The sequence below is a fragment of the Rissa tridactyla genome, chromosome 1 (assembly GCF_028500815.1).
Source record: "Rissa tridactyla isolate bRisTri1 chromosome 1, bRisTri1.patW.cur.20221130, whole genome shotgun sequence".
NCBI lineage: Eukaryota > Metazoa > Chordata > Aves > Charadriiformes > Laridae > Rissa > Rissa tridactyla.
The window spans coordinates 128,183,142-128,200,420 of record NC_071466.1 but is presented as its reverse complement, the minus strand read 5'-3'; the positions used below and the strand labels follow the sequence as shown (position 1 = coordinate 128,200,420).

Below are 17,279 nucleotides of genomic sequence, written 5' to 3'. Positions count from 1 at the left end.
TCTCAGTCTGTCATCCAGAATTTTGTCATTTGCAACAAAGACTTTCACGGTTCTGGTGGACAGTTTGATTTTTCCTGTCTCCCCCTTACTACTGAAGATCAGGGTGTTCTTAGGGCTCTGCAGCTCCTTGGGAGAACTGTAGATGGGTGCCCCTGCTGTGCTAAGCACCAGAATTTTCCACCTGCTTTATGGTGCTAGTCATGTTTTCATTCTTTTTAAGGCTTTGCTAGTGGTGTTGGGGCTCCTTTGCCTCCCTAATGACAGTTGCTAGAGATTAACTCTGAACTGAGAAGATAAGTTTACAGAAAAAGAAAACCATGAGTATCATCTACTGGGTAGACCAGCATTGCCTGTTCTTGCATTCAGGATGGATAATGCAGCTTTCTCCTAAGATGGCTGGGAGTCCTCTGTCCCAGCCACTTTCTTGTGGGGTGACCCCATGTGTGTCATAACCAAACGTTGGTGTCTCTGCCATGGCAGAGGTATGTTCCTGGGCACGTGACAAGGGTTTGCTTGCCTGTTCTGTTGTGTGGCCAAGTGTAGGCCAGCCATGTGAGTGCCATGCAGGCCCTCACCACCACATGGCAGGTGTGCGTCCAGTCCTGTGATAGAGCTGAAAGCCATCGGCAGTTAAATGTCGTCTTTCCTCTTCCTGCAAGTGAACCAAGTACGTAGCCATTGACCTGCACACTTAATGGAAAGGATGGATTGCAGGCCCATGGGAACGTGGCATGATAGTGAGCAGGCTCTCATTGAGCATTTTGAATCAAGGAAACAGGGAAACATTTTTATGTTGGCAAAATGTTAAATCAGGATTCACCGTTCAGTTGCATGGCTCAGGATTTTTTAATGCTCTTTTTCTATGATTTAGGTAGAGACTGAATGATTTATAAGACAACAGAGAATCGGACCATTGATGGTTTGGATCCATTTAGAAAGACTCATGGGCAAGGAATCAGTTGTGCAGATCACATCTTGTGGGACTTTTCATTCAGGTCAGACAGATGTTTGGATTTTATAAAGATGATGGCTAATTGGATTAATTTCTGATTGAGGGCCAAAACTAGCTTAAGTTCGAATCTACTTCATATTTGCTACTTCATATTTGTTGGAATCTACTTAATCTTGAGGTTTGAAAGTGTTTGGTTTTAGTTCTACAGTTCTGCATCTATACAAACACCATGCAACTTTGGAAGGGGTGGCTTTGGGTTCCAGTTTGGGTCTGGCTCTAAGCATTGCCATAACTGTATGGAATGGGGCTCAGTTCTAAGTGTTCTTACTGAGATTCAGGCTTCCTCAAAATATGAGGGTATTTTGGCCTGTGATCCTGGTTCAGATACATATATGACATTTCTAGAAAGTTACAGGAAGTAAGGATCTAGATGCCTCCCAACTTAGAGGTTTTGGATCTGGATTAATTGTAAATCTGAACATTTTTTGAATTTAAGTATTTCCAACTTAGTACTCAGTTTTCAACCTGAATATTTGTTAAATTTGAAGGGTTCAAGTCTGTATTTTATCCAAACTTGGCACATTTTTAATTTCTCTTCAGATTTGTATGTATAAGGTAGTTAGGACTGAGGAATGAATGTTAGGTTGGGGTCAAATGTTCCAGAGTACTAAGAACTTCTTCCATCTGATATCCTCATTCTGCTGTAGATGTAGTTTTTAAATTTTAAATTCAGAGACTATTCCTGTTATATGAACTGAATAGAAGTATATAAAAACTTTTCATCAACTGGCTTTGATACAGGTCCCCTTGATAAAGTATTTATATTTTTCCCATAATGTTCTCCATCATTAAACTCTGAGAGATGTCAGGCTGAGATAGGAAGATGAAGTATCTCATATATTTATGGTACCATCTGCTCATGAAACTACACTTGAGTCCATTTTACAGATGGAAAAACTGAGGCAGCGAGTGGTCAATTGGCACATACACAGCCAAATCAAGTTGCCACAGTTAGAAGCAAAGTCTCCAAGTGCTCCTTCTGCTTTCCTGACCTTGCATACCCTTCAATAAGGTGATATGGTCATAAAGTCCAGAGAAGCAAATATGTAATAGGGCTAAATTTTTGCAATATATATTTGGAGTAACTTATAGAGCTGCCTCTACATATGCCAGGTGTATATGTAGCTACACATTACAGAATGAATTGAACTAAGTCACCTAATAAAGCTTTTTATTCTTTATATTTTACCCTAAGGTAAGAAAGGCTGTGTTTTGATGAAAACACTAATGAAAATTAACCTTTTGAAAAAAAATTACTTAATCCTTCTGTATTTACTGTACATCTGGATGAAAACAGAATGTTTATAAGCGAAATAAATACAAAAAAAGTGTAGCAGCTACCAGTGAACAAAACTAATCAAATTCACCAGTCACCAGGCTGGTTAATATTATAAAGACTGTGTGAATCATGAATATCCAGCCAGCCTGAGGGTACAAACCCATGAATCTAGGGAGTTTACCTATCTCTTATAGTCAGCAGGCTATCCCTTTTCGATCACTACAATTTAGGCGTATATTGCCTAATAATAAATGTGATAATAAAAATGCATTTTGGGAAGCAGGATGTTGTAATAGAGCTTTAGATCAAGAGTGAGATTCATTTTACTTAATTTTAGCCAACTACAAGCTAGCTGCCTAGCCTAATTTAGTTGTGTAGGCTCCCTCCTCAGTTGAGAGAGAAAGCTGGGATGAATTGCTTTTGGGAGGTGCCTGTCTCTCCACTGACAATAGAGGGAGCCTACACAACTGGCTTAGCTAAGGACACTTAACTTTTAGGTGGGTATGAGTTACTCCAAGCAAATTCTGTGTTAAGCATCAGATTTGGGTTCTCGGCTGTTTTTCCACCAATTTACAGCATAACCTTGGGAATATCACTTAACCTTTTTTTTTTTTTTCCTTGAACCCATTTTCTCCATCTAAAAATTACCCTGTGGAGAAAGTTCTTGGAGAACCTTTGTCCCAAGATGAAATACAGGTGCAAAATCTTGTTTCCCTGCTCTTGCTACTTTCACATGCCTGGAGTTGTTATTAAAATCAACAGAATTCTTGTGACAGCGTTAAGTTTACATGTGATGAGAGGCAGGGCTGAGCGAAAAAAATTTTTGAAGTAGTATATATCTTCCTCAGATATGACAGAATATTGTAAAAATAAAAATCTAGTAACTAGTCACGTATATTAATTTTCCCATCTTTGCCTCCCCTTCACACCTTCCCTCTAGCCCCCCTCCCCCCACCCCCCCAGCCAAAAAATAGAGGGAGTGGGGAGAACGTTCTTCAAATTAGACCTATATTTTAAATAACCTTGGCCTGTTTGCAACTGGGAAAATGTTTTTTTACTTGAGAGATTTATTTCTGTCCTTGTAACACCATGTACTATATGCATTGCACCTGTTCAGACATAAGCACAGCACATTATTATAGCTGTAGGGGTAGAAGCTTCCCAATACATATTTTTGAAGGGAGGGAATGCTGGGGAGAATAGCCCTCTCTTTTCAATTGTTTACCGAGCAGTCTCTCACGAAGACTTCTTCCTCATCAAGATCAATTTTCCCTGCTCCCCTATTGTCTGGGGAAACCTATCTTCAGGAGCGTCTTTCTTGAAAGATCTCATGACTTTAAAATCATCAGTGGGCTTTGTGTAGTCTGCCTGTCAAAAGAGATATGTTTACACCTTCCCTGCATGTGTTAAAGCTATAAGGTTACAGAGCAGAATGGCTGATACGTTTCGGTGCTTCGCGCTAATATGCACAAAAAATGTATTTATGATAATTATATGGACTGTCTGAAACAATGCATTCCAACATCCTGTAACATAAATAAGAAAGGTGGAGCCAGCCGGCACGCAACTGTTTATTTGCCAGCGATCCTGCTCAGCCCCCTATACCTTTTCTACGCTGCCTCAGCCTGGCGGTATTGAACCTGTTGCTGCATTAGCCGAGTTGTATTTTGCTGGATCGGGGAAGGAGGGTTGTCTGCTGTCTGGTAGGAGGGCTTTGTCTGTGTGCGCCTTTCTCTCCCTCGCTGGCTCTCTCCCTCCCTGTCTCTCGCACTCTCGCTCGCTCTCGCTCGCTCTCTCTCGCTCCCTCTCCCTTTCCCGTCTCTGTGGTTTGTAAGGTAGGTTGCAGTGTGTGTATATACACAACATCAAGAGCAGGAAAATGGACTCATTAGGGAGGCAGGCAGTCATTACCACTCACACTGTACTTCCAGGGAGACAGCGACTATGAGGAGACAAACTGAGGACTGGGGAACAAGGTAGGCCAGTCAACTTTTATAAAAAATGAAAGAATAAAGCCTCTGCTCTCCCTAAACCACCAGCACTTCTTTATTCTCTCCCCCCCCCCCCCCCCCCGCCCCCCCTCGATTTTTAATTTAGAGATGTAAGTTTGCCAGACCTATTTGCTAGCTTAAAATTCGGAACATCTATAGAAGGCCTTACCCTCTACAAATGTTTCCCCCCCTTTTACTTATTTAAGGGTGTGCCCCCTTATGATTCACTTTAATTACTTTTTTTTTTTAATCACGAAGGAAACAAATACGTTTGTTTTCCAACACTAGTTCCAAGTAAATCAATATCTTTCACTCTTCTAAAACAGCCCTCTCCGTATGTTTGTGGGTCTCTCTGCTTTTTCTTTTCTGTTTATGCAGTTCCATCTGTCCGTCCATATATCATGTTCTCCTTATTTACTGCTAAATGGGGTTTTATTAGTATTTGCCAATGACTTTTAACTGTAATGCCGGTGACCAGGGCTAACGGTGACTTTCGTTCTTTGTTTTCTATATATATGCATACTGTAAGTTTAAAGTCCGTGCTTGGCATACAGTAAATAAAAGCAAAATAAGAGAAAGCAGGTTCCACTCCTTCTGACAGGATTTTTATTTGGAGATTTTGCTGTTTGTCTGTTTTGGTGTGGGGGCGGAGGGGGTTAATTTTGGTTATCGTACATGTACTTTTTCCTCCTGGATATTTTTAACGTCTATTTTTCATTATTAGTATTTTTCCAGTTTCCTTTACTAGGAAGAAAGGAGACGTATATTCCAACTTTTATGTTGCTGATCTAATGTAACATTATGGAGGCATCACTGGGTTAATAAGAATTCAAACTTTCTAAGAGGGAGTTTGTATCCTTGGCTGCCCCCCACCCTCCCACTTTATGCATGGTTATGCTTGTGTTTCCGTGTGTACTGCCGGGGAAGGGAGGGGGGAAGGGAATAGATATTTTTTACAGTGGTGGCAAATTATGAAATCTGTCGAGCCATTTTGTCCAGAAATAGTAACTATTTATTTACCAATTTTCATTCCACAAATATGCTGCTTATTTGTAATTTCAAACATTGAAGCTTTTCTCTGAATTAATCTTTTTTTCTTTTTTTTTTTCTTCTTTTTTTCTGGGGAGGGATTTGTGATGCATTTCATAGCCCATTTAGCATTGTCGAGTTTTTGGAGCTCAGATTTATCATGGGTTCTAAAGACTCCTTAAATTGATCCATTTGAAATGGTCTTTTTTTCTGAGCTTCTGTCATTTCTGTTGGAGAGTAAAACTGCTACTCTGCTGGTAACAAAAAAAAAAAAAAAGAAAAGAGATAGTGGAAGTGAGTTACATAAAATGTTCTGGAGAATCCTAAGTAATTATATAAAATGGACGCTGATCAGTGGAGATCTCTCAACAATAACAATCACCTTTTTTAATAGAAAATTATTTATTTAATAGCAAGAGGCGGACTTCTTAAAAACATGCATTAGGCCTTCCTCTTAGCACAAAGAAGTCCATAATGCAATATTCCCAACCCACCTGGGACTGCCTAGGAGATTCTCCAAAACCTTCAAATCCTTTGAAATGTTTCTTAAAAATCCATTATTTTACAGCCAGAGAGAACTTTTGCTGCCAACAGGTTTTTATGCTGTTGTTTGGGGCTTTTTTTTTAGCTGTCCTTTAACTTACGACTCCCCAGTTTCAACAGAAGTGCCTCCTCCCTGAACAAACTAATTTAATTGAAATCCAGAGCAGCAGATCTATTCACTGGCACTTCAACTACAGAAAGTACTTGCTCCATTTTATTAGCAGCTTTATTTCCAGAACCTGAGCAAAACTTTTCAAGGTTTTATATATCAGTGTGCCAAGAATTGGTGGCTCATAGCTTAGCTGCCGAATGACATTCATTGCTTCCTATTTTTTTTCTCCTCCTTTTTAGTCAAGCTTCTAACTTAATACTTTTTGATAGACTTTAAATGTTTTTATTGCGTCAAATGACCTCTTAACTGTAGCAAGGTGTTTCCTCCCCTCCTAAAGTTTGAATCTCAAGCTTTGAAACTCAGATTTGGGCTTAGAGGGGATGCTGAATTTAAGCCAAAAATGTAGGGTCTAAAAGGTGGAGTTGCTGATGCCTTTGGATGGTGGTCAGCCCAGAGTGATGCAGCTGGAGTGTTAGCAGCCGTCTCCCTCATGGGATGGATGGGTTTTCAGGCACCTGTCATTTTTTCCTGAACCAGTGCAGGTGTACATTCCTCAGCAGTCCATATTTTTTGTAGGAAGGCACATGGACCTGTCCTCAGGCTTCTTTACGTGTACATTTAGCAGAAGCCCAGCCTCATTTTAACATTTTTGAAAAACTTTAAAAATGACTACAAGGTACCTCCTGATTTTATGAAAACCCCAGACAAGAAGAACTCAAGCAGGGAAGGAGAGTCGGAGTAGGAAAAACATTTTTTCATTACCCAGTAAGATTTTTTTTTTTTTTAATCTTAAAAACTTTTTCGCCTTGGAGAATTTGATTTTCTTTGAACCCTAAGTATATTCTAGAAAAAAAAAAAAATCTTAGCCCCTTTCAATAGCACAAAGTCCGCTTGCAATCTGAACACGGCAGCAAAGGGTAAAGTATGCCTAAGTAAACTTAAATCCAGCATATGATGCTGTAGCTGGAACCCTGGGAACGTCAAGCCTGTTGGCCAGGGGGGTAGGACTGAGTTTGGCAGGGCGGTGTGTGCGGGGCGGCGTGGGGTGCTCTGGGTTCCCATGCCCGCAGCCTGGGCAGCTGTGCGGAGCAGAGCTCGCGGTGTTGATTGGGTCACAGTGTGCTTTATTTTAGCGTTGGAGCAGACAGTTATCTAACACACCCACATGAGGAAGTGCTCTGGAGCAGTTATTTCATGCTTTGCCATGCCCTGTAGCTAGAGTAATTTTGGGCTGAATGGCGTGCGTATATGCCTCTCTCACTCCTGTGAGACGAAAAGCAATGCTGTTGGGCTTTTTTGTGTGTGTGTGTTTTTGTGTTGTGTCTTTTTTTTTTCTTTTTTAACAGGACTAAAAATGAGATATAAGACAGGCAAATCCAAATACCAAACAAATATCAAGTCAAATTAATTTTAATAGTAGAGGATTTTGCTTTTCTCTTAAAGGGGGAAAAATATCAATGTTGTTTATTTTGATAAAGACAGTTGTAGCAATTTCCTGAGCTGGATATATCATTATTATAAATATTACTCACAGTTTTCCTATTTTCACATTTTCTTCATAGGCCCAGCTTATTCATAAGGGAAAACAGCTGCAGAAAATTAAAAAAAAAGTAATATTATTTATATAAAACTTTGATGTAAATAGGGAACAGTGTCCCCTGCTAGAGAATTCTGTGGGATGGCTTACAAATCCCATACAAGAGAGATTACAGTCTTAGATAAATTGTTATTTAAATCATTTCAAGAAAACCCTGTTCGTTTTTGCAGACCATATGAGATTTTAAGCAGAATGATTTGAATAGGAGTTCTGTTTAGAGATTGATGGCATGCTGTGGACTTAGCGATTTCAGTTGGTTTTGCTCCTGTCTCTTTTTATAGGACTTTTTTACACTCTGATCCGTATGGTGAAGAGCTTTTACCGAAAGAGTTAATGTTAATGGAAAACTAAACACTGAAATATAACTGCAATATGTTTAGATTTTTTTTAAGCAAAACTTTTAGAAAATACAAATCCTTTATAAATGTTTTTAATTTTTTTTTTAATCAAACAATGCACTGGAAATAGTTGTTTTTAAAGAATAACTTGTCCCCTCTGTAGGGTCTGCGGTTCAAACTGTGCTGCAAAAGGAAAATTATGGCAAATCAAAGTGAAACGGACTTCACTGATTTTGTTAAGTTTGGCCCAAGAAAATTCAGAAAATAAACTATAAACTGTGAAAAATAAATCAAATTTTTAGTAATCTATCTATGCCAATAATCCAGGTTTCTCTTGGTAAAGAGTAGTGTTTACCCATGCACCAAATTTTGAGTTATATTTGTAATATCTGTACAGCTTTAACTTGAACAGGTTTTCACCGATTTACCGAACTTTCAGTGAGGAGTCAATAAAGGCAAAGGCTTTTGTCCAGGATGGTTTTTGCTTTGACGGTGTTACCTATATTCCTGGTTATTATTTATCTTAAAAGTTAATATTTAGTTCTAACAGCACTGATCCAATTCTCCTCTAATAGAAAACTGGCATTTCAGAGTGATTACTGCCTACGTCTTCCATGTTTTCATGCATTTTTATACCTAACCCTTCGGTGCCATCGTGTACTACGACGGCATTTTGACTGTCTGGTGCTGGCAGGAGCTCTGTTTGTGGATGGGTCTTGTAAAATGGTCACCGGAAGCATGGGGACATGCGCCACATCCTTCTTCCATAGCTGCTGGTGCAGCCAGGGCTGCTGATGCTGCAGGCCAGGTTACTATGCGTAGCAGAGGTTTGCAAGAAGAAAAAAGTTCAGCTTTTATCATGTACAGTGAGGACTCTATATCTTGAAGTAGTTAAAATATAGGAGTGGGAAACTGGGCTAGTGGGATAGAGCTGTCGTTGGAGGAAAAAATACTGTTGCTCCGACAGCTGGGGTTTGGCATTGGTGAAATGAGTGTGGAGGGTCCCAGCCTGTTTCCGATGGGGCAGATGTTCACCTCGCAGAAAAACGAACCGCTGACCGAGTTGGCACTAGGTGGCACTATGAGAAGAAAGGCCATGGACTATGCGAGCACAAAGGCTGAAACCCTTCCATGCCAAGAAGTGGTCTCTTCCCATCAGCGACAACCTGCCCCACCAGCCCTGTGAAGGGCAGATTTGTAGCCTGTGCTGTACTTGTTATCAGGTACTGTTCGTCAACATCTTTTATGAAAGACAGGTATTCTAATAGAAATCAGTCCTTCCTAATTCAGACACTGTCAGTGTCTTTAGGACTTTATTCTTCAATGCCTCGTGTCATATGCCTTTCCTGTGCTTTTCTGTGGACGCAGACCCCGAGGTAACATTTAATGTCCAGTTTGCACAAATGTAACGACAGTACAAATGGTGAACCAAAACCCATATCATCTTCCTGAACGTTTAATCTAGTATCAAATCAGTGGCTTTACAAGTCTGTATTAAAACCAGTTGGTAACTACAGCGAAGAGAGAAGGAAACCTGAATGGGCAGTGCATCTGACCCTCTGCAGAGCACCTATGGGAAATCCTTTACAGGATGGAAGTGGGGCCATTCCGTAAGTTACACCTGTAGATGACCTTTTAATGTTACGGTTCCACAGTAAATTTGTCTTGGAATTGTGGTAGAGCTAAAAATGCAGGCAAGTATAGTGTACCATTTGATTCAGAGGTAAATACAGCATGGAAATTGCTCATGGTTTGGGTTTTTTTCCCGACTAAAAGACAAGCTTTCTAATATCTTGCTTCTAAAATCATCAATAGTTGGAAGTGTGATCAATCCCTTGAGGATACAAAAGTAGGACCGGGAAAGTTGCCTTATGGACTTCAGAGTTGTCCTTTCAGCCGACTGTAAGTTAATTATTGATTTCTCTTTCCTCCCTAGAGATCCATATGCCTTTCTTTCTGGCTAGAAAGTTAGTGGTCACAGTGCAGGAATTTGAGAGCAATCGTCGTGTGGCAACACAAGATTTCATGGGCAGGATGTCAGGAACGGGTAAGATGGAGGTTGATATGGGGAGAGAGGAAAGAAAGACAACTCGGTAAAAGCTTATGTCCGCTGTCGTTTTATGCGGGGTGGACATGGAGCCTGTTATTCTCCATGGCTTTGGCTCCAAAACTCCTAGCAATTTGATAGCTAAGTGAGTCACAGACATTAGTGACAGAGAGGAATGCTGAGAATAAAAACAAAACAAAAAACCCAACCAAAAAATCTCATTGTTTAGGCACGAACACAAGAAATCCATGTTTAATTGCTAATGTGCTCCCTCTGCTGGTTCTTTGAAACTAACAAATGCTGTTCCCAGGAGACTGGGCCACACCCTCTGGGACACTGCCTTACAAAAATTGTGTCTAAATGAATGGCTTTGAGCTCTCTCGCAACGAGCGATATTAACAGGGAAAGAAGTCTTCTGACAAAATATGTTAAAGCCTTATATACCAGGCATGATTGCTGAAAAAGGTCATGAAACGTCCAGTCCTGTAATTCAGCCTTTTTTGCTTTGTTTCCAGTCTTACCTATATTTGATAGGCACTTCTTTTTCTATCATTTCTCAAAGTTCGTATTTTCCATTTTGCTGCTGCTGCTCCTTCTAGGATTTTTCCCATCTGAAGGAGTTTTAAGAAATGTTCTCATTGGTGCTTTTACTTTCAATTTTAGTGCATGTAGTATCTGAAGAAGCCCCAGAGTAGCTTAGGCTTTGGCAGCTTCCGAATCTTTCTGTCACTGTCAGTTAAATCTGCTTGTCAGCTTTATACTGTTGTGCCCACTTCATCCTGTCCTTTGGCTTGAATACCGGCTGTTTTTTCAGGATACTCTTGAACATCCTTCCTCGTTGTGATGAATCTGTATTTCTTTTCCAAACATAGACTGAACTGTTTAATATGTTCCCTACACAGCAAATTTCCCCAGCAGATAAGTTTTTAAAATCCAGCATTTTGTACTTTCATGCTATGAGAAATTTCTAAGTCCTGGATAAGACTGAGTATTGGAGGAAAAAAAAAACCTGAAGAAGGCTTTATTAATTCCTGTAGAATATTTGGAATGTGTGGAAAATTTCTGACATGGTAATTACATAATGAAAGATTGTCCTGTATTTCCCCTTATTTTCCACCTACGTGGACTGTCATGATAAAGAGCCTCGTCTCGCAGCCGTTGACACATTGGTGAGAATCAGCTGTGCAGAGCTGTTGCAGGACTGGGCTCAAGTTTTCCACGTAGAGTAGTGAAAAGTTTCCTTTCTGCAAGTCTCATGCTTCCCATCTAGGTGACTGCTTATTAAGTCTTTATCCGGTAGGGACAATAAACCAAAGAGCCTGGTGGGTAGCTAATTGGCTGGAGTGACTCAAGCCACATATAAATCTCATTTGTACTCAGTACATTGACTCTCTTTGGCCTTGTCGCTCTCGCTAGTATTTGTTCATTTTGAGATGGCTTGAACATAATGCAAAGAAAATAATCCTTGGTTCTTCTTTCCCAAAGTGTCTCGGAGGATGCTTGTAGTATGATTCTCCATTATTTCCCTTTCATAGGCCGTGCAGTTTAGGAATCCATCCTCCTGAAACATAGTGCGGAGCACTGGCCCTCATGTGGGCAGTCATGGTGGAGACATCAGGAAACCAGTACGGCACTGAGACCACATCACCCTCCTGTCACCAGGTCCCTGAATGTGAGGAATTGTAGCAGGGGTTGCTATCTCTATGGTAGCTTGCCCTCCTGCTGTACCTGCTTTGGGGATAAATAGAGAATTCAGCGCCTGGGGCTACCAATCTGGCACCTTTTGCTAGTGCTAGACTTACACAAGAGATTAGAAGCGACATGAGTTCCCGGCGAAGGCCCAGCCTGTCCTGGCTCATGGGCAGACTGTTTGAAGTCCAAGCTGTGTTTTGTAATTTCCAGCATTTAATAAAAATACCGCTTTTATTTTCCTCTCCAAGCCATGGCCAAGCTTTGAAAGCTCAAAACTTGCTCCAATTGGATAGAAAAAGTGTGTTTTTAAGATAGTGACATTTCCTAAATGAGCTTGTCTTTCTGAGCTATAGCAACTTCAAATCATTTATCCACTACGGCAGTCAGGCTCAGCCTGAAACATTTCACTGCTGTGAAAGCAGCTGCTCCTGAATGAGGTTAAAAGCCAGTTGTGCTTTGCTGTACTTTTTGCCGGACAAGAGAAAACTCAGTATTTTTCCCTAGTGCTGGGCATTTCTGTATTCTGGAATTAGCTTTCTTTTTCTGCTAATCTCTGAGTCCCTTTTTATAGGAGACTGGATCCCATTCAAAGCCTTTCTTAATACTTTTTGAGACAACTTTTTCTTTTTTTTTTTTTTTTTTTTTTAATGGGTGCAGAGATCTTAAATATTTTTGTCGGCACAAAGCTGTGGTACCATAGGTACGGGTGAGGATAACCCACTGATTAGGGAAGCAGGATTTGTTGTTTGTTTCAGGTTTTCTATGTAACTTTCAACAAGTCATTTCATTTCTCAGTGTCTCAGTTACTTGTCTTTGAGACAGGCATAATGATGTTTATCAGCTTCTGAGGGCAGTGGGGAGACCATTAGTTATAGCTGTGTTATCTACCTTTATTGTTCTTGTAAGAATCTTTCCCTCTCAAATTTGTGCCTTTTTATTACCCTAAAAGTGCATTGCAATCTCTCTCTTTACTCTAATGGGTTTGCTTTAGCCTCCCAGTGAAGTTTTTTGAATACTTGTGGTCTTTTGCTGGCATGTCAGAATAGCACTGACACCTGAGGTCTTGAATTTGGGTGGGGGGTTTTTTTTGGAGGAAGTTTTCACCTCATGGAGATTAAGAGCTAGCGTTTACTTAAGTAGTTTAGATGGCAGTAACTGTTTGTCCCTGTTCCGCTGTATTATGTTGGATCTCAGGTGAATTTTGCATATGTTCTGAGCTACATTATTTTCACTGCAGTCAGCCCTAGGCTGTCTGGACCAAACTGCTATTAATAACTGAACTAGCTCAGTTAAAGCTGGCTCTGTGGTGGGGTGAGAGCCCTCTTGTCTAGATCACATCCATATCCAGCCCCATGAGAATTTAATCTGTTACTGAAATTAATTTAATTTTTGTTCCACATCTTTTTCAGGTGAAAAAAGTGGAAAATGAAAAGGAAGTGAGCTAAAATGAACTTTTATAGAGTTTCCTGATTAGGACTGGTTGTGCAGGAACACAGTTTAGTTGTCTGTAAGCTGTTTCAAAGAGTTGTTAAAATATGGCTGAGTAATGTTACTGTGGAACATTGGCTGCAATGTGGCAGAAGGACACAAATGGAGCATTTAGGAGGGAGGTTTGGGAAGAATGTGAGCAGCTAGAAGAAATAAAAGCTGAGACACAGGCAGGGGGCAGAGCTGCTCAAAGAAATGAGGACAAAAAGTCTGAACTTTATGCAAAAAGAGGGGCTAACTTGGTCCCACTGGCAAGAGGGGGAGAAAAATTTAGCAGCAGGATTCTGTATGAGTAGGGCCAAGAGTGGGGTGGGACAAGGCCCCAGCCCTTTCCTTTTCCCTCATGAGCAGTGAGCTGGAATAATCATCATACAATAATCATCTTCAGAGGACTGTACTCTTGGGATAAGAAGTTCCACGTGGAATTTCTGAATGTCTGTGTCTCTGTTGTCCCAAAGCCTAAAGTACATCATCTCTGCTAAAATGTTTATGGGTCATATTTTGCCCTAGGTTACATTTGTATAAAAGTGAACCAATTCCCTGAAATTTAAAAGAATCAATATTGAACCAAGAGCTCAATTTAGCTTTGTATTTCTAGCGTAATGGCTGCAGCTGGCATGCGTCTGACGCAGTAAAGATGGTGCATGGTGCTCCACAAGTGATTTGTGACAAGGAGACAATTTTCTTCAGGACACTGCTGCTGAATTTGACCTCATTTTTGCTGTTAGATACTGTCGCTCTTATGGCAGCATACATAGGTGTATTAATAAGATTCTTACCAGATATCTCCTTGAAATCTCAGCTTACGGAGTTGATGAAAAGGCTTGCCTTTAGGAGGTGTTGGTGATTATTCTCATAATGCCCAAGCAAAGCCTACAAAGAATTTAACATCCAAAAAGATGTCTTTGTTGTTGTTGTTGCTTATCTGCAAAGGTTCAATCCTGAGACCTTGTGTGATTTTTTTTGTTTTGTTTTGTTTTTCTTTGTTCTCATTACCCAAAAAAGAGAAGTGCCAGTTCTGTCTGTCTTTCCTAGGCTTTTTTAGATAAAGGAGTGACACACTTACTTCAAAACAGAGAGCAGTTATCAGCTGAGTTCAGCCGGAGAAGGGAATGCTCACAAAGGGTTCCAGGACAGTTTAGCCAGAGATAGCTGCTGATATGAATAAATAGCACTTTGCATTTCTGAAGAAACTTATTCAAATATCTTAACTACTTTCGTTAAATGCTATAATTTAGTTTTGCTTAACTCCAGTAGCTGAATCAACATTATAATTTCCATTTTTTAATCAGGAACAATCGAGGCACAGAGAGAAAAAGGAAGTGGTGCCTTTCTTTCTTCCTTCCTCAGTGTATTGTACATGCAGATGGGACTTGGAAAACTAAAGACCATGTTCCATGAACAAAGGAAGCTCAGATGATTCTTGGCTGTATTAAAGACCATTAGGCTTTTTATACACCATTGTGGTACTGTAACACATATGCAACTTCTTTGCCATTGAAATCTTATTTCTACTTTCAGAATGAGATAAAAAGAGCCTACAGTAACTGAAAATTGAGGCCAAACTCATTTAACATACCAACATGTCAACAAAGTCTTATTTTTGGTGTTTTGTTTGCTTATTATTTATAATTACTCTCTTAACGCAGTTAATGCAACTTCAAAGACTTGTAAGCAACAAATGTTTTTTTTTTTTTTTCCCAACTGGCTTTCCCACAGCTGGATATGTCCAAATGAACTGCAACGTTAGCTTTGTCCAAGACACAGAAGGTCGAAAACTGGACCAGTCTGTCACCTCTTTTTGTACAATAATAATGAGAGGGAAATATTGTACCTGGCTCAAATCTTGTGTTGCTTGCTCCACAAAATAGGCATCAAAAGAATACTGAAGCTCCCTATCACAAGTAAAGACAAAAGTACCTTCAGTTACGTTGTTCTGGGCTTCTTGTATGTATAATTGCTTGTATGTGCAACTGCTGTTGACCTCTATGGGATCCGCAATGCGTAAAGGAGAAAATAGCCCCTAAGGGTTCTTTGGACACAAGCGTTTAAAGAGGATTGTTACTTCTCTGTTTAAACTGTCAGCGGCAACAAAGCACATGGAAGTAATTGTTGAAGCTTGCAGGTACTGTATTTGCGCAGAACACAGATGTCTTGCTGCTGAGGCATCGGTCAGAGAATGAACAGTAGGAGGAACTGAATTGTTTGTGCATTCAACCTGAAAACTGTACTATGAATAGCTGCATTTAACTTTTTATTACTTCAGAATGAGATTCAGATCTCAATTCTTGAAAACTTGCAAACAAGTTTTGGGATTATCCTGCTAGTATCTTTTCACTTCCCAAGAACCAGTTTTAATATCTGTTAATGCTTAGAAGACCAGATTGGAAGGACAGCAACAGAAAGTTTTATTAGCCAGCACAATTGATACTTTCTTCTTTCAGAACCAAATTCATCTAGTGTAGTATATTTACAAAAGAAAAGGCTGGAATGCACAATAAGGTTTTCCCTTTATCAGAGACATATGGACTCACCATTGCTGGATATATTTGTGAGACACTGTAACAAAGAACACTCCTCAGGCCCGTCTCACATTTCAAGATTGAAGGGCAAACTGGATGAATGTCCCTTCTAGGAAATGGATGAACCAGTTTTTTCATATGCAATCTCCAATTTCAGTAATCCCTGAGAAGCTTATAAAAGCCAGGATGGAGTCAGTTAAACCTTGTCTGTCTTATTAACCTCCAAAAGGACACAAAGGGGTTTGGATCGCAAGGCTGGTCTGGATGCCAGGTGCCTCTCTTAAGTACTCTCATACTGCCTCATACAGTAAAATAAGGTTCATGAGGTGGATGAATACAGTAGGTGAAGACACCAGGTTTACTGGGAGAATTCCCACCTGAGAAAGGCAAGTCACACTGCTTTGTACAGGAAAGCCAATAAATGTCTTTCCCCCCTTGACACTCCCTAAGCAGAGATTTTTCCCCTGTTCCCCTTTCACATATACATAATGACCTGTTCCATAGATTGAATGGTCTCTGAGATTTATTTGTCTCTGCTGATAAGCATTGGTCCTATGAGAGATCCTCAAGTCAGTTGTATTTGAGTTCTCTTACTTCTTAGGACACTTGTATCCATTTTACATGCTAAACTCAGACATAGCTAAATTCTACAGAGGTTCCCTATTACATAGTTGCCTCCACATGCTATTGTGATAATAAACTGGCAACTTTTTCTCTCATTAAGCATCTCCACCGTTATACATTTACTTAAATGAGCTCTGGTTTGTGGTTTTTTTTTTTTTTTTTTAATTTACTGAGGTGCAACTTTTGCTATATATAATTAGGACGCACGGTGTCTTCAGAACTCCAATTTGGAGTACTTTATATTCTTAACCATTTAATTGAACTCACGTCTTTGCGGCTCTTCCTTTGCTTTTGGTGAGGATCACTGACGTGTTTAAGGGGAAATTCTTCATGGCCCTCCTGTTTTCCTGTTTTAAACATGCCTAGAGATCAGTGAGGTGGGAGCACAGCAGGGAGCTTGGAATCTGGATGTGTGACTGGCTGGGGATTTCTCTGAGCTTTCTGGGAAGTCTTGGTAAATGAGCTGAACTTCAGGCTGAACCGCTGTTAACCCAGCATTGGTGAGGCTCCTTGGCTTGTCAGAGAGAATCTTGCTTCCTCTCGGAGCACTTCTTCGGGAAAGGCCAGGAAGGAAGTAATTCTGCATGACTCAAGAGACGTTTTAAAGGTCTATGCTCTATTTTTTTAGAAAATATGCAGGCAAGAGCCTTCTGCGTCATATGCGTAAATTGGGAAAGCCTCAAGTCTTTATTGTTCTTTACGTATTTTATAAAGCTTTTACTTTTCTGTGGCTTTACTCTCAACACCTGTATATTTAACCTTAACAAAAGAAGCATAGTAAGCTGAGCAAATGGACTGGTGTTCAATTTGCTTATTTACTTTCTGCCTGAGCAGGTCATGTACTCACTCCTTGTGGCAGAAGGGGCCATATGCCACAGTTCCTTCTCTGCAGTGTGACCAGATCTGTTGTGTGTGCACGGTTAAACTGGGCTGGGCAGAATTTGGTCAAGGTGCACCAAGCTTACGGCTTGTGTGCAGCCTTGTCCATGCCCAGGAGCTTCCTGG

The 17,279-nt window shown here is 40.3% G+C and overlaps 1 protein-coding gene across 22 annotated transcripts in view; it reads left to right on the top strand.

Moving 5' to 3' along the window:
* ZBTB20 (zinc finger and BTB domain containing 20) overlaps positions 1–17,279 on the top strand; it is a 487,506-nt gene that overhangs the window by 24,300 nt on the left and 445,927 nt on the right. For 13 of the 22 annotated variants that reach the window (XM_054214032.1, XM_054213939.1, XM_054214024.1 and 10 more), the window contains exon 1: positions 4,007–4,267. The exons of 5 other annotated variants lie outside the window; for them this stretch is intronic. The gene's annotated coding sequence lies outside the window, so the exon portion shown is untranslated. 4 more of the 22 variants (XM_054214051.1, XM_054213950.1, XM_054214005.1 and 1 more) reach the window with 3 other exon arrangements.